The 27,586-nt window shown below is 59.8% G+C and overlaps 1 protein-coding gene and 1 long non-coding RNA gene across 12 annotated transcripts in view; one reads left to right on the top strand and one right to left on the bottom strand.

Annotated features, from left to right (window-relative positions):
• The window catches only part of LOC148051603 (uncharacterized), a 52,406-nt gene extending 36,470 nt beyond the window's left edge, over positions 1-15,936 (bottom strand). For 6 of the 11 annotated variants that reach the window (XR_015699559.1, XR_015699552.1, XR_015699560.1 and 3 more), the window contains exons 1-2: positions 14,811-15,631; positions 14,266-14,538 (exon numbers count right to left, since the gene is read on the bottom strand). The gene's annotated coding sequence lies outside the window, so the exon portion shown is untranslated. Of the gene's footprint in view, positions 1-14,265; positions 14,539-14,810; positions 15,632-15,841 lie in introns of those variants that run through there. The other 5 variants (XR_015699554.1, XR_015699555.1, XR_015699557.1 and 2 more) reach the window with 3 other exon arrangements.
• Positions 15,937-20,579: 4,643 nt separating this feature from the next.
• LOC148051602 (uncharacterized) lies at positions 20,580-27,188 on the top strand. The gene is made up of 3 exons (XR_015699565.1): positions 20,580-20,692; positions 26,766-27,015; positions 27,102-27,188. It is a non-coding gene; the product is annotated as an uncharacterized LOC148051602 (long non-coding RNA).
• Positions 27,189-27,586: the final 398 nt, after the last annotated feature.

Below are 27,586 nucleotides of genomic sequence, written 5' to 3'. Positions count from 1 at the left end.
AATTAAAAATAAAAATGGCTGGATTTAAAAAAATTTTTAAAAAAATGGCTGGATTTAAAAAAAATTTAAAAAAAGAGAAAGGATTTCCTTGCATGCTGGGAACTGGTTAATGCTCCCCGGTTCTTAGAAACACATGCGTGGAGGATGGTTAAGCCTTGTGTTCCGCTCTGCCAGAGCCCTTTCACCCGCAGGTCCTGAGGCTCTGGAGAGAGGGGCCGAACGTTTCCCATGCAGAGACCCGCAGCGACGGCAGGGAAATGGAAATGGCCGCAGCGGAGTTCAAGGTGCCCATCTCTGCACCCTCTGCTACCGGCAGCCCCCGGGCCAGCCCGGGACCGGGAATAAAGCCCCGCCGCCAGTCCCTGGGGCCACGGGGAAAGGTGCTCTGCTGTATTCAGGCTCCTCTGCTCAGTAACTTTTCGGTGAGCTGAGGTTCAGGGAGCGCGGCCGGTGGAGGGTCCGTAAGTCGGTGTCTTCAGGCAGCTGCCAGGGGACAGAAGAGAAAGCCAAGCCGCCAGTTATTCGCCCAGAAGCAGCAGAATATAAACAAGGCTTTTCCCACATACACCTTGTTTTGGCTTTGCTTTTTCCTTTCCTTTTCCAAGGCCGCGCTTCTTATCGCTCCTGCCCGGCACCCACAGGGCAGCTGGGTCTCTCCTCCTCGGCAGCAGCCAGTAACCCGGTGGTCTGGGCCCTAGGGGGAGAAGGAAAGCTGCCTTCTGCTCTCAGGGCCCCTTACGTGGTTTGTTCTCGTCTTTTCTCGGCGCCGTCGCCCCCGAGCAGGGCCACACCGCGCTCTCCAAAGCCAGATGAGTGCCGTGCTCCTGCCACCCTCCTGGGAGCGTCCAGCGACGGGGTTTTGAGGCCGTTTTGTGGAGCCAGCCCGTGTTCCTCTCGTTCCTAGATTAGACAGTACGGGTGCTCGGTTTCTGCCAAAGAAAAAGCTGCTGTCTTTTTGAATAGGCCTGCTGTTCCAGGGCGAGACACGTTCCCAGAGCGAGCGGCGAGAAGGGGACGCCCCGTTACTGGGTGCTGTGGGGATGCCCGGAGAAACCAGGCGTGGGAAGCAGCCTAAAGCTCTGTGTCCCCGACCGCTCATCCGCAGCAGGAATCGACCCGCTGGTAGGAAACAAGAACTGGAACTGGATGGGAGTCGGTAACTGAGGGAGGCATCGCTCTTCCCATCCGCTGGACGTGGAGACGTGGAACTGTACAGAGCGAGTTTCTGAAGTGGTTCACCTGCTCTGGACCCGTGGCCGCAAACGCGGACGGTGGCAGATGCGCTGCATTCCATCCCTTAAGAAATAATGGCACGTACATCTTCTCCAGTGGCAGAAGCGGTTCAAGAATCCCGTCCTGTCCCGCCCAAAGCTCAGTCTGTAGAACTCCTACAGAGGCGAAGGCAAGTAACACACAGCCCTGTTGTCCCACACCACCGCTACGCTGCTGTACGAGACTAGCAGGCACGCCACTTTCCAGGCAACAGCTCCTCACCTAAAAACTCAAACTCATTTTAATAACAGCGTTGAAGAAACAAAATTTGGAAACCTAAAGAAGGAACTCAGGGTTGTCCTCCTCTTATTTCCTAGGAAAGCCGGTGCAGCCCTGGAACGGCCTGGCCACGCAGCCCAGGAGCTTGTCTCTTGCTGTGGTCAATAAGGGACACTTAAGGAAAGACTAGAGGAGCGAGGGAGGCACGGGACGGCCGTCTGGTCCCCGGCAGCCTTCTCCCTCCGTGTCTTGTGTGTTCACAACCCATTACAAAACGTTGCTTAGCTGGAATTCACAAATCCGAACACGCAGGACCAAAAACTCTCTCTCCCCGGTGGTTTTACATCAGGTGCCCCTCAGCCGCAACGTCAGCGCCGGCGGCTCAAGGCATTTCAGTGCCAGCCGAGGAGGTTTATGCTTCCGAGGAGAAGCGATTGCTGCCACCGTGCCTTTCTTTCTCTGGCAACCAGCTACATCCAACATGCCTCCAGGCGCCCGTGACTTGGGAAGGAGGTGCTGCTCTCAGTCACTGACATCGGAAAGCTGTTTAAAACTGAAGGGTGCTTTCTGAGCCTAAGGAAATGCATGCTGAAAGTCCTAAATCTTGGATTTGGCTTGCTTAATCTCCCACGCCATTTGCAGTGGACTTAGAAGCACTCAGACGTTTCCAAAGTGTCCTGATGCATGGGGAAGGAGTTGTTGGTGAAGAGGGGCTAAAAGCAAAGGGGTTGAAAGTAAACTCCGTCACGAAAAAGACACAGGCAGCTCGCCCAGACCTCTGCAGTCAAACGCAAATGCGAAGCTTGCCCTCAGCTGAAACAAAAAGTACGCATGAAAGGCCAAAAGCATCTTTACAGGAGCCTCAGCCTTTGCTTTTTAGATGCTGCAGAAAGAATGTGTACAGCTACGTCTCTCTCTCGATCCCTGGCTGTGACCTTCCTCCAGCTCCGAGCACCAGAACAATTCCCTCCCGAGTGCGAGTCTGGCACCGCTGCGATGGCTGTTCTCCATCTGGGGAGTCCTCCTCACCGGAGGAGGCAAGGCCGAGGCGGGGGGGTGAAAACGGAGCAAAGCGCGTCCCCAGGTGCCACGGGGATGTCCTGGGGACGCCGGCGGTGGGCGACGGAGGGGTGGCGAGGCAGGAGGGAGCGGGGTGGGGGACCCACGGGCGGCTCCGTTCCCCCCCAGGTCGCCGATCTCCGACGCAGAGGAGGAGGAGGAGGAGGATGGCACCATAATTACGCCGCCGGCATCCTCCCGCGCAGGGGTGTCCCGCAGGAGGTGACACGCCGTCCCCAGGGAGCCAGAGCCGCCTGCCCGAGGACACCCCATCCCTCGGCAGCCCAGCCTGCTAATAAACTCCTGGCAGCCCCGTCCCGTCCCGCCTGGTCATGAGCTGGTGGCCACTTCTTTGAAGAAACCTTTTAAACAAATCTTTACCCTGGAGGACAGGGGCGGGGGGGAAAAGCCAACCCCACAAATGCACTGACTGGGGCTTGTTTGCTTGTTTGCCTTTCCCCAGGGATACGCAGGATGGCCTGGGAAGGGCTGCGGGCCCACGCGTGAGGGTGCTGAGCACGCACCATGTCGAAGTTAAGCGAAATTGATTTTTATATAACACAGCGTAAACTAATGAGAAAGAAAGGAATGTTAGTCAGCACACCACAAGAAAATACTCTCACATCTGCACGTGCCCCTGGGGAATCGCTGCCTCGTGCCTAGCTAGCTACGCGGCGATGCCAGCAGCAGCCGCCGTGCCGCAGCCGCAGGGACGTGACTCGCTAGAAGGGTCTAGAAGGGAAAAACGGGATGAAAGCCTGTCCTGCGTGGCCGGGGGCTCCTCAGCGACCGCCTGTCCCCAGGGCTGGGCCCTGCGATGGCTTGGCTCCGTCCCTCCCCGCTGCGTCGCCTCGGCTATTTTATGGAAAGCCCTGGGCCCGGGGCGGGGGGATGTTGCTGATGCCCAAAGCGTTTCCCACAGCCCCGGAGCAGCTCGGGGCAGTTCATCCCACAGCCCCGGCCCCGTTCCCACAACCCCGGGACTGGGTGAAACGGGACTGAAATGGGAAAATGGGACTGCGGGGCCGCCCGGCGCTGCCTGCCCATGGCATCAACCAGGCAGCGAGGGCCGTGCTCTGCCAGCCCCTCGCCCCGCGGGGCAGCCCCCCGCTCCTCCCCAAAAGCTGCCCCTCTGCCTTTCAAACAAAGCCCCTTTCCCCAGGCAGGGAAGCTGCTGCCGAGGCCAAGCTCCGTCTGCAGCCGCCCCGTGCCTTCGGCCAAACGCCGGCCCTGCGCCGGGGTGGCGAGCGGAGCTGCCGGGCAGGGGTGACGCGGGCCCCGCGCAGCGCCTGCGTGCCATGCAGCGGGCACGCCTGTAACGTGTAGCTGAGCTATACAGAGATCTGTCCATCTCCGTGCCCCAAAGCAGCCGGGGTTCGCCCTGCGCGACCCCCCCGGCCAGGGCGATGGGGGACCCCGACCCGGGCTGCCCGGCCTCGGCCTGGGGCCGGGGGCCAGGATCTGCCGTGCCCTTTTCTTTTGCTCTTTTTCAGCAGCTCCGTCTCTTGTTCGGCTGTTTTTCATCGGGCACGGTTTGTTTGGAGGGGGTTGGGTTGGGTTGGGTTGGGTTTTTCCCCCCCAGGCGGGGCTTTGCGGGGGCAGTTTTGCTGCTGCAGCGGCTTTGCCCCCCGGGGCCATGGGCTGGGGCTGCTGCTCGGCTCCCTGCTTCTGCACCTCCGCTTTTTATTGTGGTGCTGTTTGTTTTATGCTTTTTCTCTTTTCCTTTTGACTGTTTTTTTTCTTCTTTATAGTCTTTCTTTTTTCTCTTTTTTCTTTTTTTACCTGTTTTTTCTGTTTTTTCCTTCCCCCCCGTTTTTTGTGGTTTTTCTCTTTTTCTCTTTTTTATCTGCTTTTTTCTGTCTTTTTTCTTTTCTTTCTTTTGTTTTCCTGTCTTTTTTATCATTTTTCCCTTTTTTCCCTTTTTTTCCTTTTTGACTTTTTTTTCCCTTTTTTTCCTCTTTAAATTGTCCTTTTTTTTCTCTTTTCCCCCTTTCCTTCCCTGGGTTGCCCCCGCCGCAGCTGGGGCAGCCCCACAGCTGGGGGCACTCCCGGCCGATGGCAAGGACCCGCACCTGGGGGCTGGGCTGGGGGCGGGGGGCAGGGGAGGGGATGGGATGGCGGGTGGGGGCGCGGGGGCTTTTGGGCCGCCTGGGTGCAGGCCTGGGTGCTGCGGGGCCCTCCGGGCTGCGGGGAGGCTGTGGCCGCCCTGGCCGAGCCGCTGGCCCGCGGCCCTGGCGAGGGGCTGTGGGGAGCCTGGCCGTGCGGAGGCCAGCCCTGCTCCACGTGCGGGTGCCCGACGGGGGTCCGGGCGCCCCGATGGCCCCGTGAGCGTCCCCGGGGCCGGCTGGGCTTGTGCTTCGCTGCGGGGGCTCGCCCCGGGGCACCCGGAGCCCCTGGGCTGGGCGCTGGGGCCGTGGGAGCAGCCTCGGGGCGAGCCCAGCGCCTGGCCGTTGGGGTTTGCCAAGGGAAGCGTGGCCTCGTGTCAACCGGAGGGACGCGAGAGGAGCCATTTCTGCGGCGGGGAGCGGGCCTGGGCAGAGCGCTGGCTGCTGGGGACGGAGCACCCTGCCCCGCGGCAGCGCCCGGCAGCCCCAGCCCTCGCCCAGGGACGCTCGGGGGGCACGCGGCGCCCAGGAGCTGCGGGAGCGGGGACGCCGGGGACCGGCCGGGCTGCCGCCGGTGATGCCGTGCTGGCAGCGTCAGCCTGGGCGTCCCCGGCCCGAACGGGGGGGAAAGCTTTGGTTTTTGGGCTCTCCCCGTGTGTGGGGGCTCTGCTGAGCCTGCTCGGGGCTCAGCCTGGGGGCTGGGGGGGGCCCTGCTGCTCCCGGCCCCCCGGCACGGCTGCCGGCCCCCGGCAGAGAGACTGCGCCGTCGCTCCCCGGCCCCCTCGCCCAGCGCGGGGAGGAGGCGGCGGCGCGAGCTCGGGGGGGCCCTGCGCCCCCGCTGCCGAGCGCGGGGGGTCGTTCCCCTCCCGTAGCCCCAGTCCCGTCTCGTCTGGGGCCGCTGGGCCTGGGGCGCCTGCTTTCCTCTTTGAGCAGCTGAAAAAAATGACCCTGGCTTGGTAAGGAGCGTGTGGGAATTACAGAAGTCAAATCTAGGCAAGGAGCCGGAGTGGAGCTGGTGTTGCGCAACGGTCGCTGAAGTTGAGAGATATCTCTATGTGTGTGTATGTATAGCTAGAGGGTACTTGGATGGGGAAGCAAGCTGGGAAGTGGGCTTAAACCTGCTCAGGGGAGACGGAGCACATCTGGGTCCCTCTCCTGAGGGAAGAGGCAGGCGTTGTCAGGCTTCAAGTGGAAAAATGGGTACCTTCATCAGCTTCATAGATCTGTAGGGACCCCCAGCCAAGCCAGCCGCCCCTCTGGGCTCCTCCGGCTGCTGACGGGGCCGGGGGCGAATGGGGGCGAACGGGGCCGGGGGCTGCGGAGGCTGGGAGGGGGCAGGGGCGGGAGCATCGGCCTCTGCCTCCCAACGCCCCGGACTCGGCATCTGCCCCCCGGCCCCCAGCTCCGGGCGTTTTGCCTTCAGAGCAAGGCGAAGGAGAGAGAAGTGGGAATGGGCCCGGGGACGGGGCCGCAGGGGGCCGACGGGGCCTCCCCTCCCCTGCGTTGGCCTCTCGGGCTGGTGGGAAGGGCGGGCGTGTGCGCAAGGCTGATGCCGACGCTGAGAGGGCAGGGTTTGGGAGGGCTAAGAGGGGAAAATGCTCATTGCCTGCCCAGGCTGGAATGATTTGAGTCTCCCGAGGCACGTGGGAACCTCCTCTCGATTCCTGGGTTGCATCCGCGTCGCTGGGTACAGCAAAGTGTCCAAACTATTCTGTTTCGGGTTTATATTTCTGTTCTGTTGCAGCCCTGAGCTACCGGTGCCCAAAGTGATGCCATAAATGTGGCTGAGAGTCTCAGCGCCGCCCCTCAGACGGGATCAGCCGTGGGGAAACCGTCCGAGAGGGCAGCAGCGCCTCCACCCCAGCCCCCCGCAGGCCGCGGGGTCGCGAATCGGCTGCTGCTGTTGATGGCGGGGTCTTTTCCCCTGATTTTCCCGCCCCGGGCACAGCAGCCCCTCCGCCACCCGCCCGAGGCTGTCGCCGCTGTCAGAAGCGACACGGGCGTTGATATATGACGCTGCAGTGACGCCACGGGCTGAGCGGGCGGCGCGGGGTGCGGAGCGGGCGGGCGGCGGGACCCGGGGCGGAGCGGGGGCTGGGCGCTGTCCATAAAAGGAGTGGGCGGGCCCGGGCTGCCCCGGGGCGGGGCGCTGTCTATGAAAGGAGGGGGCGGGGCGGGGGCGGGGCCCGGAAGCGCTGAGGGCGGGCGGGGGCCCGGCCCGGCCCGGGGCGGCTCTGCCGGGGCGCCGGGGAATAAAGCCCCGAGGGCCGGAGCCCGGCGCCCCCGGCCTCGCCCGCGCCCGCGCCGCCCCGCCGGGCCCCCGGCCCCTGCCCGAGCACCGAGCACCGCCGCGGCTCCCGGGCCCGGCCCCGGGGCTCGGCACCCGGCTGCGGGGCTCCGGGCGCGGAGCAGGCAGCGCGTCCCGGGCTGCCGGGGCCCAAGCCCGGCTCCGCTTTGGGGCGCGAAGCCGCGCCCGCGGCTCAGCAGAGCCGGAGCCGGGCCGGAGAGCGGGGCCCCGCGCCTGGGGGAGCCCGGCCCTGGCCGGGGGCTGCGGGGGGGCTCCGGGCCCGGCTCCCAGCAGAGCCCCGGGGCTGCGGAGCGGAGCCCGAGTCCGGCCCGTGCGGGGCTTGCAACCGGGCTCACGTGGCCGGGCTCGGAGCTGGGACACGGAGCCCGAGTCCTGCGGCCTGGGGCCCAGACCCAGAAACTGAGGAGTCCCGCCTTTGGGGGCTTGAACGCGGGCTCGTGGGGCCGCTTTGGGGCTCAGAGAGGCCCAATCCTGCCTTTGGGGGCTCGGAGCAAGGCTCACACCGCCGGATTTAGGGCACAGAAGTGGAGACGGGGACCTGTGGTTTGGGGTCTTGAAACCAGCGTCGCTAAGACAGGTTTGGGGGCTCGCAGAGACCCAGTCCTGCGCTTTGAGGGGCTCGAAATGAGTCTCAGCGGGCCAGGTTTGGAGCTTAGGAACCAAGCCCTGCAGCTCAAACCCAAGAGACTCAACAGGCCCTGCATTCTGGGGGCTCGAAACAAGGCTCATTTGGCCAGTTTTGGGGCTCAGGAAAAAGAGACCAAGTCCTGCGTTTGGGGGGCTGAAGCAGAGACCAAGCCCTGTGTTTCGGGAGGGGGTCAGAGCAAGGCTCATAGGGCCAGTTTTAGGGCTCAAAAGTGGAGACTAAGTCCCGTGTTTTGGGAGCTTGCAACTGGGCCCAGAAACAGAGACCAAGCCTTATGCTTTGTGGGTGAAACCCAGAAACTCTGTCCTGCATTTTGGGGCTTGAAACAGGGCTCAAAAAAGAGACCAAGTCAGTCCTGCGTTTTATAGCAGAGACCAAGTCCTGTGTGTTTGGGCTCGGAAACAGAGACTAAAAGGGCCTGCGTTGGTGGGGGGCTCGAAACAAGGCTCGTTTGGCCACTTACAGGGCTCAGAAGCAGAGACCAAGTCCTGTGTTTTGCGGCTCAAATCCAGAAACCAAAAGCCCTGCACCTGGGGGGCTTGAAACCAGGGTCACTAAGCCACTTTTTGGGCTCAAAGAAAGACTGAAAGTCCTGTGTTTTGGGGGCTTGAAGCAGAGACCAAGTCCTGCGTTTGGGGGGGTTCAAACCAAGGCTCACGTGGCCAGTTCTAAGGCCCCAAAACTGAGACTAAGTCCTGTGTTTTGCACCTCAGGGCCAGAGACAGCGTCCTGCATTTTGGGGGCTCAAAACAAGGCTCATGCGGCCAGTTTTAGGGCTCAGAAACTGAGACTAAGTCCTGCATTTTGGAGTCCTGAGACCAGGCTCATCTGGCCAGGTTCAGAGCTGAGAAACAGAGACCAAGTCCTGTGGTTTGGGGGCTTGAAACCAGAGTCACTAAGCCAGTTTTTAGGCGCACAAAGAGAGACCAAGCCCTGCATTCCAGGGGAATTGAAGCAGAGACCCAGTGCTGTGTTTGGGGGGGCTCAAAACAGGGCTCATACGGCCAGTCTTTAGGCTCACAAAGAGAGACTAAAAGTCCTGCGTTGGGGGGGCTTGAAGCAGAGACCCAGCGCCGTGTGTTTGGGCTCACAAAGAGAGACCAAGTCCTGCGTGTTGGAGACTTGAAACCGGGCTCATCTGGCCAAATCTGGGCCTCAAACCAGAGACCGAGTCCGGCGTTTCAGGGGGCTTGAACCACAGACCAAGTCCTGCGTGTCTGAGCTCAGAGCCAGAGCCCCAGTCCTGTGTTGTGGGGGGCTGGAAACCGGGCTCACGTGGCCAGTTGTGGGGCTGAGGAACAGAGGCCAGGTCCTGTGTTTTGGAGTGTTAAAACCGGGCTCGTGGGGCCGGTGTGAGAGCTGAGAGAGAGAGACCAAGCCCCAAACGCGGGTTTTGGGGCTGCAAACCGGGCTCCTGTGGCCAGCGGCGGGCGTCAGCAGCAGAGCCCCCGCGCTGCGTTCTGGGGCTCGGAACCGGGCTCCTGTGGCCACTGCTGGGGCTGACGCAGAGCGACCCGGTCCCGCCTCGGGGCCTGCAGCAGAGCCCCGGCCCCGGGCTCAGCCCGGAGCCCCGCGGCTCCTCTCCGAGGCCGGGCTGGGGCCGCCGGTGCCCGCCGGAGCCCCCGCACCCCGGGCTGGGCCCGGCCCCGGGAGCCCCCGGCCCTTCCCGCCTTCCCTCAGCGCCGCCGCCGCTTCGTTCCGGCCCCCCCAGCCGCGGGCAGGAGCGGGCAGCGCGGGACTTGGGCGCCGAGGCCCGGCCCCGGAGCGCGGCTCCTCCTGCCCCGGCGCCGGGACGGGGCCCGTGGGGCCGGGCTCGGGGCTCCGGGGGCTCGGGAGAGGCCGGGCCCAAGTCGCTGCCGCGGTCCTCCAGCCCCGGGCCCCGCACCGCGCCCGCCCGCCCGCCCGCGGAGAGGCGGGCAGCGGCCGGGGGCAGCGGCAGGGCCCCGGCTCCGCGCACCCGCGAGGCCCAGCCCCGGCCCCACTCCCGGCCCCGGCCCGGCCTCACCGGCCCCGGGCTCGGCTCCACACCGGCCCGGAGAAGCCCCCGCGCCGCGCCCGGCTCCGTCCCCGCGTCCCGAGCGAGGGGCCCCGCCCGGCGCCCCCGCCCCGCTACCGGCGTCCGCCGCCGTCGGTGCCGGCGCCCGTCTGGCGGCGGCGGAGGAGGTGCGGGCGCGGGGCGGGGCCTGAGCGCGCGGGCGCGGGGCGTGGCCTGTGCCAGGTGCGGCGAACGAGGGGGCGTGGTCTGTAACGAGGGGGCGTGGCCTGTGCCAGGTGCGGCGGCCGAGGGGGCGTGGTCTGTAACGAGGGGGCGGGGCTGGGCCCAGGGGCGCGGCGGGCGGGGCGCGGGGCGCGTGCGCGGGGCGTGGCCCGTGCCAGGTGCGGGGGCGGGCGGTGGCCGGGGCGCGTGCGCGGGGCGGGGCCGAGCAGATTTGAGCCCCGGCGGCGGCCGCGCGCCCCCTTTTCTCGTTCCCCCCCGGTGGCGCCGCCCGCGGCCCCGGGGCGGCAGCGGCCGGGCCGGGCTCCCCCGGCGGGGCCAGGTGAGGCGCGGGGGGCTCGGCCCGCGGGAGCCGCAGGGCCCGGCCGGGGCCGGGGGAGCCGGGAGCGGCGGAGCCGGGGCCCGTGAGGCCGGGGCCCGTGAGGCCGGGGCCGGGAGCGGCGGAGCCGAGAGCGGCGGAGCCGCGGCCGAGCAGCGGGGAAGGGGCGTCGGGGGAGCGGGGTTTCTCGGGGCCGGGGTTTCTCGGGGCGGCGGCGGCGGCCGCGCTGGCGGCGGCTCCGCGGAGCAGCCGCGTTTGTCGGGGCGCCGGGGAATAAAGCCCGGAGGGCCGGAGCCCGGCGCCCCCCGTCGTCGTCGTCGTGGTCGCCCGATGCAGACGCGCCCCCCGGGGCCCGGGCCCGCCCGCGGGTCCCCCCGGCCAGTTCCCAAGCACGGCCCGAGCCCGCCGGGGCTGCCGGGCTCCCTGACACCACACGCGGGGCTGGGGGCACGGGGCTGCGGAGCCGGGGGTCTGGGGGCCGGGGGGGAGCCCCGGTGCTGCCTGCGCGGGGCTGGGGCAGAGGCCTGGGGGTTTGGGCCCAGAAACGCAGCCCCCGTCGGCTGTTTCTGGGGCCAAACCCGGGGCTGGGGCTGGGGCTGGGGCCAGGGCTGGGGGGGAGACGGGCGGGCGCTGGGGGGTGGGCAGGGTGCGTGGGCCCCCACCGGAGGTGGGGGTCCGGTCGCGGTGCGTGGGCCCCTGCCGGAGGCGGGGGTCCGGTCGCGGTGGTCCCCGAAGCGCGGGAGGCTGGCATGCACCAGGCCGAATTAAACGTCTGAGATAGTCTCTGGGGCGAAAAGCACTTTTCACACCCCCTCTGCCCACGTCCAGCCTTTATTCGAGGCGTGTACCACCCCCGGCGCGGGGACTGACCAACAACCAGACACTGGGCGTACAGTTATGACATTTATTATTCATATGCAAGTGCTGACAGTGATTGATTTACGACCTGGTCCAAAGCCAAGATCGCATTAACAAGCACAAGCCCCAATGGGCTGGAGAGGAGCTGGTGCTGGAACCAACTGGAACTGGAGCCCAAAACCAACTGGAGATGAGACTGGACTGGAACAGGAGCCGCAAACAAGCTGGAGCCAGAGGAGATGAAACTCGACTGGAGACTGGAACGAGCTGGAGCCGTCCATGAGCCGGAACCACAGCTGAACTGGAGCTGAAACTTCCCAGAGCCATCCATGAACTGGGTCCACAAATGAGCTGGAGCCGTCCACAAGCTGGACCTGGAACCAGAGCAGAAACAAACTGGTACAGGAACCGCAACTGAGCTGGAGCCAAAACTGAGCTGGAGCCATCCATGAGCTGGACCTGAAGGCGCAGATGAACTGGGGCAGAAACGAGGAACCTGAAGCTGCAAACAGGTCCAGCTCACGGACAGCTCCAGCCTGAAACGAACTGGAGCTGAAACTGTCCAGAGCCGTCCATGTGCTGGAGTGGCAATGAAATGGAGCTGCAAAGGAGCTGGACCTGAAACCTGTACAGAAACAAACAGGAGCCAAAACTGAACGGGAGCCGTGCATGAGCTGGCCCTGAAATGATGGAAAGGTGCAAATGAGCTGGAGCCGCAGAGGAACTGGAGCTGAAAACAAACTGGAGCAGAAACGGCCAACCTGAAGCTGCAGATAGGCTGGAGCCGTCCATGAGCTGGAGCCAAAACTGAACTGGAGCCGGGCCTGACACAAAGGGGAGCCCCAACCAACAAACCAACCAAACCAAAGCAAACAGGAGCCCAAACCGAGCTGGACCCCAAACAACTGACCTGGAGCCGAGCTGGAGCCGCGCAGTCCCAGCAGCGTCTTGCCCGGAGCCAAGATCGTTTTAACAAGCACAAGCTGGAATGGGCTGGAGCAGAATTGGAGAAGCTGGAGCCGGAGGAGATGAAACTGAACTGGAGCTGAAACTGAACTGGAGCCTGGAAGGTGCTGGGAGCAGGAACGAGCTGGAGCTGAAGGTGCAGATGCACTGGAGCTGCAGCTTCCCAGAGCCGTCCGTGGGCTGGAGCTGAAACAGGAGGAGAAACAAACTGGAGCCACAAACGTGCTGGAGCTGGGCCTGAAACAAAGGGGAGCCCGAACCAACAAACAAAACAAACACACGCAGACAAACGGGGGCCCAAACCGAGCCGGACCCCAAACACAGAGGGGCCCAAAGAACCGACCTGGAGCCGCGCAGCCCCGGCAGCGTCGGCCTCGGCGCAGGCAGCCCGGCTGCTGCTGCTTCTATGAGTCCGCAATTCAGAGCACGTACAGTTCTGACAGGGATCGATTATGGCCTTGCCCAAAGCCAAGATGGTTTCAGCAAGCACAAGCTGCAATGGGCTGGGGATGAAACCAAGGAGGAGCTGGAGCAGCCCACGAGCTGGAGATGGAAAGGAGCCGGAGCCGCAGAGAAACTGGAACTGAAAATCAGCTGGAGCTGAAGATGAGCTGAAGCAGCAAACCGAGCTGGAGATGAGACTGCACTGGAGAGGAGAAGGAGCTGGAGCCAGCACTGACCTGGAGCCGTCCAGGAGCTGGGCCTGGAAAGAAAGGGTGCAGAAACAGGGACCTGAAGCTGCGAACGAGCTGGAGCCGTCCACAAGCTGGGCCAGAAACAACCAACCTGAGAATCCGCAACTGAGCTGGAGCCGCAAGGAGCCGGAGCTGAAACGAGCTGGAGCCGCAAGGAACCGGAGCTGCAGAGGAACCCGAGCCGCCCATGAGCTGGAGCCGAACAGAAACCAACTGGTGCAGAAACAAACAGGAACCGCAAATGAGCTGGAGCCAAAACTCAACTGGAGCCGTGCATGAGCGGGACCTGAAACAAAGGGGAGCCCCAACCAACAAACAAAACCACACACAGACAAACGGGGACCCAAACCGAGCTGGATCCCCAAAAAACAGGGGCCCAAAGAACCAACCTGGAGCCGAGCTGGAGCTGCGCAGCCCCGGCAGCGTCTGCGGGCGGGCGCAGGCAGGGCTGTCCCCAGCCAGGCGCAGGGCAGGCGGCAGCGTCGGCCTCGGTGCAGGCAGCCCGGCTTCTTCGAGGTGGCTCCCGGTGTGGCTGGGGGTCCTCCGTCCGTCTGTCTGTCCCTGCGCAGGGAGAGACGTGGCACAACCAGCTCTTGGCAGCGCGGCCCGGCCCAAAGAGCCCCGGAGCTGCAGCTCTGCCCAGCCCCTCGGCAGCAGCAGCCCCGCACCGCACCCCCGAGATGGGAGGGGAGGGAGAGACCGGGATGGGGCACCAGAAACGTCCCGTTTCCCCCAGAAGGGTGGGTGAGAGCCAGGATCTGGCTGAAACCCCACCCGCCCTGCGCAGCAGCGGCACAGACCGACTCCAGCAGCGCCATGGTGGGGAGGGGGCCGGCACCGCACCAGTGCCAGCGGGGTCTGGGCCGGACCCCAACAGCACCTGCTCCCACCTCCCCAAACGCCCCTCACAGCCACGGCCCCCAGAAACGTCCCGCAGCACAGACCTGCCCGGCCCTGGCTCAGGGTGGGATGCGGGGACGGGAACCACGGGGCCCCCCAGGGCCCTGCCTGTGCCCACACACAGCCCCTGGCCACGGGGCGACCCTGCCCGGGGGGTGCAGGCCCCAGCCCTGCGGTGCCGAGCTCCTGTGAGCCCCAAGGGACACACACCAGCACCCGCACCAGCGCTGCCCCACCGGTGCCAGGACCCTCCTTCCCCCAAAAACCCTGCCGAGAGCCCTACCGGGACACAGCCCCCGCCCTCCCCGTCCCTCGGCCGGCAGAGCTGGCCCTGGGAGCCCAGTGCCCAGTCCCACCACGCAGCTCCGCTCGTCCGCCACGTCAGGGCACTCACCTCACCGGGGCTCGGCGCCGGGATGAGCCTTCCCCAGGCGTTGGCACAGCCATAGGGTATCGCCTGTGCCCCCAGCACCTCCCGAGGCACCGGGACGGCTGTTGCTGCCCGTGCCTGGCCAGGCCGGCTTCACCATCTCACCAACAGGGCTGCAGGAGCTGGTGCGGATCCCTGAAGCGGCCTCTGCTCCCACCACAGCACATTTTGAGCTAAAATATAAGGGTTTAAGTCAAACAATGCCTTCACGTGGAGACCAGAGCGGCCCAGAAACGTCCCGCAGCCCCCGCCCCGCCGCCTCGGGGCACTCACCTCACTGGGCACAGCCTCCCCATCGGTGTCCCCCGGTGCTCGTCGCCTCGGGGCTGCGCTCCTCGCCTGGGCGCCGGATGAGCCTTCCCCGGGCGTTGGCACAGCCATACGGCATAGCCTGTGCCCCCAGCACCTCCCCAGGGACTGGCGGCACCAGGACGGCTGTTGCTGCCCGTGCCTGGCCAGGCCGGCTTCACCATCTCACCAACAGGGCTGCAGGAGCTGGTGCGGATCCCTGAAGCGGCCTCTGCTCCCACCGCAGCACATTTTGAGCTAAAAAATAAGGGTTTAAGTCAAACAATGCCTTCACGTGGAGCCCAGGGCCACCCCCAACCGCCCTGCTGTGGGATGCCCGGGGAGCTCCCCGTGCCCAGGGACCCCCGGTGCAAATGCATCCCCCTACCTGACCGCCCCGTCGGGGGAGCCCGGCCGTCCCCGACCTCGTCTGCGCGGCCGCGGTGCCTCCTCCCGCGCCGGCTCCCCGGAGGCAGCGCAACCCGTCACCGCAGGCAAACCCCGCTTTCCCGGGGAGCGCTCGCACTCACCCCGGGCCGCGGGCAGGCGCGCGAGGTCTGCCGGCGGCTGTGCCGAGGCCTCTCCGCAGCTTCTCCGCCGTTGCCAGTTCATGGTTGGGGCGGGGGCTGAGCCCGCGGCTGAAATCGGGAGCTGCCGGGGACCCCCAGCCCCGCAGGCCGAGCCGCAGCCGCTGCCCCCGGAGAGGGTCGGTGCCGAAATGCGCCGGGGAAGTCACCGGGCCCCGGCCGGGCACCCACGGGGGATCCCGCACCGGGGGGAGGGAAACAGCTCTCGGCTTCCACGAAGCAAAGTCCGTATGTCCAGGCCGGGCCCTCCTCCAGCTGGTTTTACGTCGGCATGAGGCAAAACTGGTTTCACTCCAGCAAAGCTCGAGGGCTCCTGGCAAAACCCAGCGGCTGCGAGACTGCGGGGTCAGGCAGGCGGACGGGAAGGGCTCGGAGGGGGACGGGGGGCAGCAAAACGCTCCGTGCTCTGGGGGAGAAAGAAAAGCGCGGTCAAAATCGCCGCGCAAACGCAACACGCGCTGTGCCCAGTCAAAACTTCAGCCTCTAATCCCCAGTTTGAACTTCACACCGGAACCGTCACCCGTGGCTAGCAAGCGCGCGTGGGGGACGGGTCAACGCTTTCTTACACGCGGGCGGTAACGCGCTGCGTTACGCCGAAGGAAACCAAAACGCCAGGCGTTGCCCCCAGCCGCTGAGGAGCCTCTCTGCCCCCGCAGCCCCCCGCAAACCCGCCCCAACCCCGCGTTAACTCCACCCCGCGCCCCCCGGGCGCCGCTCCCGGCCTCGCCGCCGAGCCGCCCGCACCCCCGGCCCCGACCGCCCCCACGCACGGCAGCGCCCGCGGCCGGGGCCCCCACCCCGAAGCCCCCGGGGCCCGCACGGGGGGACGGCCCTGCCCCGGCCGCTTTGGCCCCCGCCGGGGACGGGCCAGGAGCGCGGGCAGGGCCGAGCCCCGCCCGGGCTCCCCCGCACGCCCCGCCCGGGACCGGGCACCCCCTCCCCAGGCCGCGCCCGCGCCCGCGCCCGGGCCCGACCGCTCCCGGGCCCGGGCCCGACCGCTCCCGACGCCGCTCAGCGCCCGCCAGGGCCACGGCGGGGCCCCCGGCTCCCCCGGCGGGGCCCGGCCACGGCACGGAGCCCCCGCCCGGCCCGGGACCCCCCGCCCCGCCGCTCCCTGCGCCCGCCGCTCCGGCCCGGCCCGCGGCAGCGGCGCCCCCTGGCGGCGCACGGCGGTACTGCGCCCCGGGGCTTCCTCAAGCCTCGGCCAGGGGCGGCCCCACCCGACGCGGCCAATCAGCGCTGCCGGCGCCTGCGGCAACAGCCAATAGCGCTGCAGCGGGCCTCGGCGCGGCAGGCCGTCATCCCCTGACGACGAGCCGGGCGGCGGCAGGGCAACGGCTGTCACGGGCGGCGGTTACGGCAGGAGCGAGCCCCGTGCCCCGCGCGGGGGCCGCTCCCTGCCCCGCTCCCGCTGGCCACGCTGTCCCCGAGACGAGCCCGGGTGCCGCTGGCCGCCTTGGCCACCTGGCTCGCGCTCAGCCGGCGGCCGACCGCCCCCCAGGCCCTTTCCCGCTACGTGAACGCGCCCGCACGCTCCTTTCGGGCGGGGGGGGCAAAGCTTTTCGGTCCCGAAGGGAGTCGGGGGTCGCCATCGCCCCTCGCCGCATTTACCTCTGCCCCGGTTTCTGCGGTTTTGTCCAACCTCGCGCTTCTCTGGCCGCCGCCCGGGCTTTGGTGCCAAGATGTTCCCTTTTGCCGCTCTGTCAGCTCTTCTCCACGGCTAGAGCCGGGGGGCTTCCGCCGCTCGTTACGTACACCAACACTGTCCTGTCTTCTAGCTCCCTCCCAAACTCCCTTCCCGAGGCACAAGCGGTTGGTAGGTTTGCTAACTGGAAAATCGCTGCTTCTGCTCGGCTTCAGAAACGACCTCCAACAGCACGTCGGCGTGCGGGGTGCGTTCTGCGTGCGCACGCGCCAGGCGTGCGCTACGTGTGGGCGCCCGCAGCGTCCGTGAGCGCTCCGCGTCGATGTACGTGATGCCCCAGCTGGGTGGCGATCCCCGCTTTTCTTCTGAGGGCCGCATCTCTCCCAGAGTTCCAGCCTCAAATGTATCCGCTGTGACGGACGGACGGATTGGAAATGCCGGCACGACCCCGTACGAAGGCGCAGGCTATTCTACGCCTGCGGATTACCAGTAGTGTTAACACAAACAGAGTCTTTAACCGTGCCCAACTGGGTAGCCCGGAGGTAAGTTTCCGCAACATTTCTTCACCGCCCCAAGATGCATCATCCTTAGTTACCTGATGTAAAATCTGAGTCTGAGCCCCAGTCTCTCCTACACCCGTGGAGATGCTGCTGCTTCGATCCGCACAGACACAACAACTAGCACTGGTGGTTGTACAGACACCTCCCTGCCAGGCGAGGAGCAGATCAAGGGCCGTCCGCTCCTGCAGCGCTACCTGGGTAAACGAGATGCCTGGGTCTGTAATGCTCGTACGGCGCCTGCAGCCCTGTTCTCTCTGATTTCTGGCACCGCAGATCTATTCCCCATTGCCGTCTCTAGTCCGCCAGCTCCGAGGGCCGGGATAAGCCACCTAGCAAAGCTATGCAAGCCAGCAGGTCGCTCAGCCAGCAGCCTTGACGGCCTTTTGTTCCGCTTAAGAAATGCTCCTTGTTCACACAATTTGTCAGTCGCGGTCACCTTCGGGCTCCCAGCGCGCAGGTCCCTCGCGACCCCAAAGGCAACACTTGGCGAGCTGGGCTCCCGCACCGCCGGTACCAACCCCTTCCTTTCGGAGCGGGGAGCCCAGTGTAATTAAGGAGATGGAAGGAGTCTGTCACATTTTGGGTAAAATTTAAGGAAGGAGGCTCGTTACAAGACGGGTAATTTCCTATAAAAGGGCCATGACCTGCAACGCAGGCACATGGAGGGACGGTGCCATTCCAGGTAAAAGTCAATGGGTTTACTTCTAATTCCGGAAAACTGGATGGTGGGTTTTTGCTTGATGTGGTACCTTGCCACATTTTCGGGTCGGCCCGATTAATTCCAGAAGGAAGAGGTGCGCCAATTAGAGGTACCCCCCGCTTCGAATGCCTTGGCATTTCAGTACAGAGCCAACAAGCACTTAAACTGATACTTTAGCTACCTCTGACGTGAATTGCACGTGCGAAGTAGGTTCCCAGGGCTCTGTTTTAATCCAGAGTAGGGTGACACGCGGAACGCAGATTAACAACATTTTGCTTTATCTGTCTTCTCTGTCCTGTCTCTCCAATGTCCGTTTAAGCGGAGGAGATGATTCTGTTATCCACGGCGCAGGAGCGTTCTTGACCCCGGAACAGTGCGTCCAGGGTCCTTCGCCCCCGACTTTAGCAGCCGCGTAAGTTGTCGGCAACGCCGGGAAAGGCCCTGTCCACTCCTCAGTCAGCGGCTCCCAGTTCCAGGACCTGACGTCGACCCAGTCTCCGGGCTGGAGCGGAGGCGCCGGCGTGTGGAGCTCCAATGGTCTATCCCTCCTTAGGGTGTAAGGGACTGGAGCGTTAAGAACAATGGTCTCAAACCTGCTTGTGTGTGTTTATCCGATGAGACCGGACAGTAGACCCCTCTTCTGTCTGATAAGACCCGAGGGCAGACCACTCTTTGGCTTATCAAGTACCACCATCTGGCAAGGAAACCTGGGCAAACTTGCTGGCGCAGCAGGCCGTTCTTTGGCTTGTCAGGCACCACCAAGAATAGGACACCAACTGGTATCCGGGCCAGGCTGCTTGCCCCCCCAGCAATATGTTAGATGTGCACGTGTTGGGTCCGTCATGTTGCCCTGGGTAACCAAAGGGGAAGGAGAGGGCAAACTCCCCCTCCAACACCAGATAACAGACGGCACACCGAAACCTGAGCGTGGCCATCCACCACCGAAAAACCAACGGGAAGCCGCTGGATCCATGGTGGTGACTATCCTTTGCTCATCTCTCTGCAGGCTTGCTTAATTGCCTCCTAATATTGCCTGCCTTTCCTATCGCTTTACTCTCTCATATTTACCCAATAAAATGTCTGATTGGCGGCATAGGGCCTCGTTTGTGTCTTAATTTCGCCCTTGGGATCATTTTACAAACCTTCCCCGAGCCTGACAATCAGACCGGGACTTAACAAGGGGCTCGTGAAGTTCCCGTCGAGTCGCTGTCGATCCTGGTTTCAAGTGCGCGCGCTACGTCTGGGTGCACGCAGCGGCTGTGAGCGCTCCACGTCTATGTACGTGATGCCCCAGCTGGGGTATCGGCTCACAGTACATCTCCAGCTACAGCTGTTGTCTCTGCCTACAGAAAACCACCGAGGCCAAAAATAGTTTCCTGTTAAATTCTCATCTCAGGAAAGGTGGAGGGAAAGGGCAGTGACGCCACAGCGGGGGGAAGGAGAGCACGCAGTGTAAAAGCTGGCCGGTTCGGTTTCTGAAAGGCCGTCGCAGAGACCTTTCCCAGGGCTCGCTCCTTCCCCGCCCGCACGGGTCAGAGCGTGTTTGCCCACACCCAGCCAGTATCACCACGCCAGGGATCTCGCTGGCTTCACCCAGAGTTCACAATTCGCAAGGGAGCATTTCTTTCAAGCTGAAAATGTCCCCTGTGGAAGAGATTTGGGGGTACTCTTTGCTTATCCCACCCAGTGACTAACTCGCTCTCGCTTTCCTTGGGGTGATAAACCACGGCCTCACACTCGGTATAAAGCTCGGTACAGGCAAGCTGCAACTCACACGCACACACGCGCGCCATGTGAAGATAAAAGCAAAAGCACTCACCCGGAGCTGGATGCATTTGGGGAGCGATTGCTCCGGTGTACGGAGGAGAGGGGACCGTTGTCCTCCGAGGCTCTCCCGTCGCCCGCGATGCCATCCCACGCAACAGCCATGCCCCAGCCCGCTCCAGGACCTACGAGAACAAAACCAAGCCTGTAACCGCAAGCCCCAGCATAGTTCGCCTCCTGCACGGCGCCTGCCCCTCTAGCAACCCAAAGACTTTCAAAGGAGGAGCAGAAACGGGACGGCGCGGCAGCAACGAGACCACAAGGACGCAACCCTGAATCCTGCTCTGCCGGTGCAGCCCCCGTGCCCCAGGCAGCGGCACGTCCCAGCGGACGCACGCACACGCAAGCAGCGCTTCCAGCCCAGCAGGGACACGGCAGTCTTTTCCTGGCAGAAAAGGCTGCTTCTGAGCGAGCTGTTTCAAATCTCAGGTGATTTGTCTCCTTCGTCAGGCCAGGCGGGACTGTTCCAAGCCTCACGATGTATTCTGAGGCGTAGAGCAAACTATACGGACCTGATCTCAGCGTGAGACTGATGCTCCCGCCCCTATACAGCACCCGTCGAGACCTCCTCGCCTCTGCCGCAGCCGGCCGTGCCGCCGCCGCAAATCCGGACGGCCTGGGACTTGCCCTTAATGTGCTTGGGACGGGTCCCGGATCTGGAACAGCTGACAATGTTTCTGCCGCATTTATGATTTTAAATGGCTCTGACGCTTTGGCACCTCCGAAATGGAGACGGGGTTTCTGCCTGGCCCTTCGCTCCGAAGGATGCCGACGGCCTTGCTGGGAAGCCAGCGCTGGGGATGCCCGTGGGGCTGCCGGAGCTGCCGGGCTCCAGCCGCGGCCGGAGGCCTCGGGAGGGCCCCACCAGGCCCCCATCACCCGACGGCCCCACCTGGAGCCCCACCACCCACACGCCCTTCCCCATTGGCCCCGCTCTGTATTTAAGCTCCGGCCCAGGGGCTGGGGTCTCACTTTGGTGGGGGCTGTGTTGTGAATCCTTGCTTTTTCTCGTGAGTCTTGGTGTTTTATTGCTGGGGTTTTTTTCCCCTGCTGTTGCTTGGGGAGCATCACTGGGCTGCCTTGCACCCCTGCTCAGGTACTGGGGGGCTGTGGGGGGGGGGGCTCTGGTTTCCTGCTGTCATTAGGTTTAAGTGTGTTTGTCCCCAGTTTTATTGCAATGTGCCTGCGTGAGCTGGGTTACTGGCAGCGTGTGCCTTCATGTGGCTTTTTCTTTCTTCTCCTGGCTGACAAAGCAAGGCTGGAGCACGTTCTTTCTAAAGCATACCCTGTGAGGCAGGCTGGATTCACGGGGGAGGGTCTGGTTGTTTCAAGTTTTGCCTTTTGCCAAATGAAGGGCCATTTACATCCCAGGCATGACCTCGCCTGTCTGGAGAAAAAAGTTCCTTTGAATTAACTGTTTAACTTGACTCTCCAAAACAGTGGTCCCGCTTTTACCATTGCAGAGAAATTGGGGAAAGGAAGGGGGAAGACTTGTTCTGTTAAAGGCTGTGGGAGAGGTTTCAGGTTCTTGCCTGCCTACATGTTAACGTGCAAACGCTTTAATTGATCTGTAAAACCACAGACCCGTGATGAACGTGGCAGTGCTGTTGGCTTGTACGAAGGCAGCAGACCCCCGGCGTGCCCTGGTTATGCAGCCAGGGCAAATGCTCAGTCGGGTTCTAGCGTTACGGCGGAGCTCCCGTTCTCCTCATCTCTGGCAGGGTTTCTGTTACCTGTTGAAGGCCAGCTCAGCTAAAAGGGCTGTTCTGGCACCCTGCACCCATGGAGTGGGGCTGCGGGAGCCCCCTGAGAGCAGGGATGCTTTTTCCAGGTGAGGACAGAGCCCCGGAGCTTCTTCTCTCCCTCTGGATGTGGGGATGTAAGTCCAGGCTGTTTTTTTTTTCCCCCATTGTTTCCTGCTGCTGATTTAAAAGCCGCCCTTGCCCTCTCTCCAGAGGGGCTGGAGCTCAGTCCTGTAGCTCCACAGGCAGGACAAGAGCCTGAGAGTTGCATGCTGTGCTGGGGAGCACTTGGTGGGTTGGGGATGGCTCTGGGCTGCTTCTCCCCCAGCTGTAATGGCTTGGGGGTGCCAGCACTGGCATCTGCAGAGGTGACTGTTAGTCCCTGACCTTGTGTAGGACTTGTGGGATGTGAAGTAGTTTTGCCTTGTTGTGTGTGAAGAGCTGGTCTTAACTGGGAAAGAGTGGTTATGGAAAGGTGTGAATGTGATAAGACTCCACCACCAAGATCCCCTCTTTAACTACAGAGGAGAGAGTAAATATTTGCCCATGCTGCCTCTCAGTGCACCTCAGGGTCATGATCTTGAGAAACCCCTTATGAAGAAGAGATCAGCACAGCATCAGCTGTGGACTTGTAAGCCTTTGCTTTTTTTATCTGCTCCCATATTGAAGCTGCGAAATGCATCCATTTATTTGGGTGAGGAGACTTGTCATGTGTCTTGCCCTCAGCTTTGTGTTCATCCTCATTGCCTTTTTCAGCCTTTGTGGCACCTTCAGATGCCAGGTGTCCAGGGAAAGGGACCCTTTCTGCTGTTATCATTAGGGAGATTTTGACAATTGTTTTGAGCTGCATTGAAACACAAACTAAATCCTTCCCTACTTATTTTTCAGGGCAAAAAACCCAGAGAAATGCTGCCTCAAATATTCACTCAGTGGTGATGGCACTGACATTGCACAAGGGACACTGAGTCTCAGACTCCTGGCCTGAATGAGAAAGTGCAGAAACTCCTCTTTGTATCTTCCAGGTCCCTGTCAAAGTGCTCTACAAAGTGTAAGTTAGTGTGTTCAGGCAGCTGCTAGGAGACAGAAAAGAAAGCCAAGCTGTCAATTATTCACCTAGAACAAACAGATCACCTGTCACTAATCTGCTTTCTAAACTATTACTGATTTAATAAATCATCTTCTTAATTTACTAAAATGTAATACAATTATTTCCTTTGGATCTAAGCTAAAAGAATATCTGTATGCCACTTTAAAGGAAGTTAAGCTCCCTAAGCCTCACCTCTGTTAGTGTAGTATTGATTTGAAGTACTAGAAGAAAAAGAAGCACTTCTGATAGTATTTTTATCCTGGTTTGATAATACAGTGGTTTGATTTGGAATTTTGATAATATAGTGGGATATAAACAAGGCTTTTCCCACATAGATATTATTTTGGGTTTGTTTTTTTCTTTCCTTTTCCAAGGCCGCGCTTCTTATCGCTCCTGCCCGGCACCCACAGGGCAGCTGGGTCTCTCCTCCTCGGCAGCAGCCAGTAACCCGGTGGTCTGGGCCCTGGGGGGAGAAGGAAAGCTGCCTTCTGCTCTCAGGGCCCCTTAGGTGGTTTGTTCTCGTCTTTTCTCGGCGCCATCGCCCCCGAGCAGGGCCACACCGCGCTCTCCAAAGCCAGATGAGTGCCGTGCTCCTGCCCCCCTCCTGGGAGCGTCCAGCGATGGGGTTTTGAGTCTGTTTTTTGGAGCCAGTCCATGTTCCTAGATTAGGAGCTATTGGTGCTCAGAAAAAGCTGGTATTTTTTTAATTATTAGGGGCACTTTGTAATTATCACAGCTTTATACTGTAATACAGCTTGAATTTGAAGTCACCTACTTTAGAACTATTGGTCCTTCTCCATTGCCAGCCAAATGAATCCCTGCTTCAGGGCAGTGAGAGGCAGAGGCATCACGTAGAAGCCTCAGAAAACGAACTTGGGGGCACAAGGAAATGTACAGAGAGGGTGAAAACTGCATTCAGGGCAGAGATTTTCTGACAAGGGAAAGAAATAAAGCTCAAACCCAACACAGCACAGAAGCTGTGCAAGGAGAGCTGCTGGAAGGGAATTCTGGTAAAACAGGACACTGATAGTTCAGGGAGAGATGGGTTAATAAGGCATCACAGGAAAGGGAGAGTCAGGAGTACCTGGGGTAGGAAGGACAGGCCTGCAGAGCAGGAGGACACTGCTGACAGACAAGGTCAAGGCACGTTCCAGCGATGCGTGGAGCACCAGGGAGAACTCGAGTGCCAAATCTCACCCTGCGCCTACCAGCCCTTACACTGGGGTTTTGTGAAACTCAGTTCAGCCCGTTTCACTCCAGGCACAATTCGGAGTTTCTGTGACACCCATCAGAGTGATGATCCTTGCCTGGAACATCTTCTGTCACTTCGCAAGTAACAGTAGCACAGATCATCAGCTGCCTCCTACGCCAGCCTCTGGGGCTCCTGCCGTTTTTGCTTATACTCCATAAAACTCCCAGCGGATCCATCACCTAGCAGAGCATGCTGGGATTTCTTTGGGAATCCTGTGGTACAGGGTGTTTGAAGTAGTGGCTGCCAGATTCAGAAAGTCACCATAGGAAGCACACGGGTACATCAACCAGAAGGGAACGCATGCTAAAATGCGTCAGTAGGCACTACCACCAGTACTTGAAGTAACATCAGCACATCTATACAATATTGACATCGCATCTTCGCAGTTACTTCATTCTAGGATAATCCCCCCAAATGACCCGTGTGAGGGAGACACTAGCTCAATAGTCCATGAACATCTTCTTTCACAAGTATCTTAGTATACTTATTTTTTTCTTCTCTGAAACTGGAAGCAGCCTTAATTCTGCCATTCGTCCTGGAGCTGAACTCTTGCTCCTTGCTCTGGTACTTACCCCCTCTCCAGGACTTAAGACATGGCGCCAGCTTTATATGGTGTTTAAGTTGATGTCTTGCTGTAACGTGACAGAGGTGTATGCTTGGGAGTACTCTCTTCTCTGTCCTTATTAAGGGTTTGACTTCTGTTTAGGTACCAGTGTTCAGCAATAACTTTGCTTATAAAATGAGCTGTCACGCACATGAACATGGGCTCTTACCTCTACTATCAGGCTGATTGCTTGCTAGTAGGGTCCCTTGACTACATGTGTTACTTAATGATCTGTGGCTGTCAGTGCCTTGGTCCTGGGCAGCTGTCCTCTCGGAGAGCCAACACTGAATGCCTGGGAAGGGTGGGAAAAGGAGTGGTGAAAGAGTGGACTGGTCTGTTCCTTCCCAGCTCAGGGATGTTTTCTTTGCCATGAACTCTCTCTTAATGCAGCCGGCTGTTTATTAATGAACTTTGCTCCCCTCTCCTCTTGTACCAGCTTGCTAGGACACTGGGAAATACCTGACGGTGAGCAGGGAACTGAGTGATATGTGCTGCTGATTTTTCTGCCTTGACATGAGGCAGCATCTTTCCACTATGGGCTGAGTTCAGGGAACAGCAGAAGTGAGTAATTATGGCCCTTAGCTGTTATGAGGTGTGTCAGGTTCCTGATAGTCTACACTGCAATTTAATGCAAGTTTCAGAGGATATTCTGTGGCTATGCAGACTCAGCCCTTGCTGTTTTAAGGGAAGCAACCTTGTCCCAACCACTTGCCACATCCAACTATGTAACTTTGATAACTAATTAGAGGATGTTATGAAAAAAGTTACTGGGCCAAATTTCCAGTTAGTTCATAAGACAGTCCAGCCCCATAGCTAGCTAGGTTCCAGCAGTATCTTTAAAGAAAGAATATGACATTTCTGTAAATACAGAAATACTTATCTTGTATCTCTTTGCCTTGTAAACCCTGTTTTCTATCAGCTTGTCTTTTTTTGTATTGATTCTCCTCCCCTCACGCTCTGTGATTAAATACTTTCCTCTTCCCCAAACTTACTGTCTGCAGTGCCTTTCATCTGGGCTCAGAGTCTGGACAAGAAAGTGCTGGAAACAAGCAGCCTCACGCTGCTGTTCTGTAGCATCTGAGCATGCAGAATGGCTGCGCTGTTGTCATTTTACATGCATGCTGTCTTGAGAGCAGATCCTGCAACTTGTTCTGCTTAGCCGCGGATACCTGTGCAAGAGAGGGAGAATAGAGGCAAGGCTTCTAGTCTGCTATACGTAGGATTCCTTTCATGTGAGGCCTAGACAAGTCCTCAGGATGGGTAAGTCTCCCCTCTCATGGGGATCCAAACCTCCCCATGCTCCTGTACAGGTGTGTCAGGCCTCTGCTACAGTGGCTCTCCCTGCAGGAACCAGACATTTAGCAGCTGGACCTTGCAGCACTGAACTCTTAATCCATTCACCCCCAGCTGCCTGTATTTTATCAATAATTTGTTAGGAAGAAAAGCTGAATCTCCTGAAGCAATTTGCATCAATTCTCTAACTAATGCAGTTAATTTTTTGACTAATGGTCTTTTCTTAACATGAGTTATGTATAAAGTATGACTGTACAAATTTAAGAAGAAAGAAAAGCCCTGAGAAGAATGAAGTAATTCTGTTTTCTGCGAGCACACAGTCCAAGGAGATGATACATTAGAAAGGATTAATAGCACACTGAAGGCACAGTAAAGTTTATCTTTGACACAATGAACTCCAGATTTAATATACAACTCTAGGAGACAGATGTTTATTTTCTTCACTGTGTTCTTGGAGCCCATTTTTAGAAAATGGAATCCATCTGCTTCCTCCAGGTATGTGTATGGTGTATATTCAAGACCCAGCAAATGGACGTTTTCAGCCTCTGAAATATTCTGGGTTAGAAATATTCTGTGTTCCTTGGTCATATTAAAAAAGGGTAATGCATGAAAGCATTGGGTTCCTTTCTGCTCAGAACAAATAGCATCTTCTCGCGTGCTCCTAAACAGAAAACATCATTACAAAAAGCCACCAGGAGGCAGCATACTAAAACATTTGTGCTATAAAAGGACATCCACTACAATTGGAAAACAAACCCCACAACCCCCCTGCCCCTCTCCTACATCTTCAACCTAAGGTTGAGCAAATGTGTTCTCCCCACCCGCCTCCTTGTCATTATGCTTTATGGGGTGATATCTTTTCCTCTCTACATACCTGAAAGTAGTTGCAATTCCACTGCTGTCAAACAGCTTACTGCAGGCGCACAGTTAAAATGGAAGTCAAAGTGATTTCTGGAATAGCATTTAGCGGAAAAAATGAGTAAACAAAGTAGGTAGAAGTGATATGACAAAATATAAAACCTCCCAACAGCCTAAACTGCATTTGCTTCCTCTGGGGTTTACCGAAACATTCCAAACCTCTGAGCTCTATCCTATTTTTCTTGTTGTTTACAAATACATAGCAAAATGCCACCCAGAAGGAAGGACTGAAATTTGCACAAACCCAGGAATATGCTTTCACCCCTTGCACAGGCGGTACTCCTGGATCGCTGCCACACCAACGCCGCTGCTACAGGTCTGGCTCGCAAGTATGCTGCCCTGGCGCAGAACCGGAGAAATGATCCAGCTCTGCGTTTCGTGACCTGGGAAAGCTGGAAGCTGTCTGCTCTCCTCTGCCCCCTCGGTCCTCCTTTTTTGCTGGTATAAAAGGAGTGTTCTCAGTTGTGGCTCAGCATAAGAGAGCCTAAAGTCACTACAGACATACACGAAAGCTTTTAAGCTGGTACGTTATTTTAAATGCTAATTATTTATGGACTTGAATGCGTTTTATGGTCTGCAATGCTAAACATAAAATAACTGCTCTTACAGCATCTTGTGTTACCGGCTGAGCATATGAAACACAGCAAGGCAGCTACAGAAATGTGGAAACTACCTGAAACCTTTCTAAAGATGGACCTATAAATACAAGGTATGTGCAAAATCTATCAACCAAGTACAGCATAAACGGGGTACTATCAGGTACTCGGGAAAGGCAGTTAAGAGCTAACGAAAAGACAAACGACAAAAGCAAACACATGTATTTTCAAACTGTGAATCTGGCTCATAAGAAACTGCATCTGTGTCTCGGACTTCTTATTTCAAACAGACATTACACATTTGCCAATGCAAAAATCACAATCAATTGGGAAATTAAAACACAAGCACCATGTCAGCAGAAATCACAAATTTATTAATCGTTAAATATATCAATCATTTACCATTATGGCAAGAAATATGTACACTGTGTCCCATGGTAAACTGCAGTGTTTGAAGATGACAGAAGAGAAGTGTATAATTCAATTGTGGTGGAGAGA

This window comes from Nipponia nippon, unplaced genomic scaffold, assembly GCF_047370975.1.
Source record: "Nipponia nippon isolate SJK-2023a ecotype South Korea unplaced genomic scaffold, ASM4737097v1 scaffold_6, whole genome shotgun sequence".
NCBI classification, from domain to species: Eukaryota; Metazoa; Chordata; class Aves; order Pelecaniformes; family Threskiornithidae; genus Nipponia; species Nipponia nippon.
The sequence above is the reverse complement of the archived record's forward strand: the minus strand, read 5'-3'. Positions and strand labels throughout refer to the sequence as shown.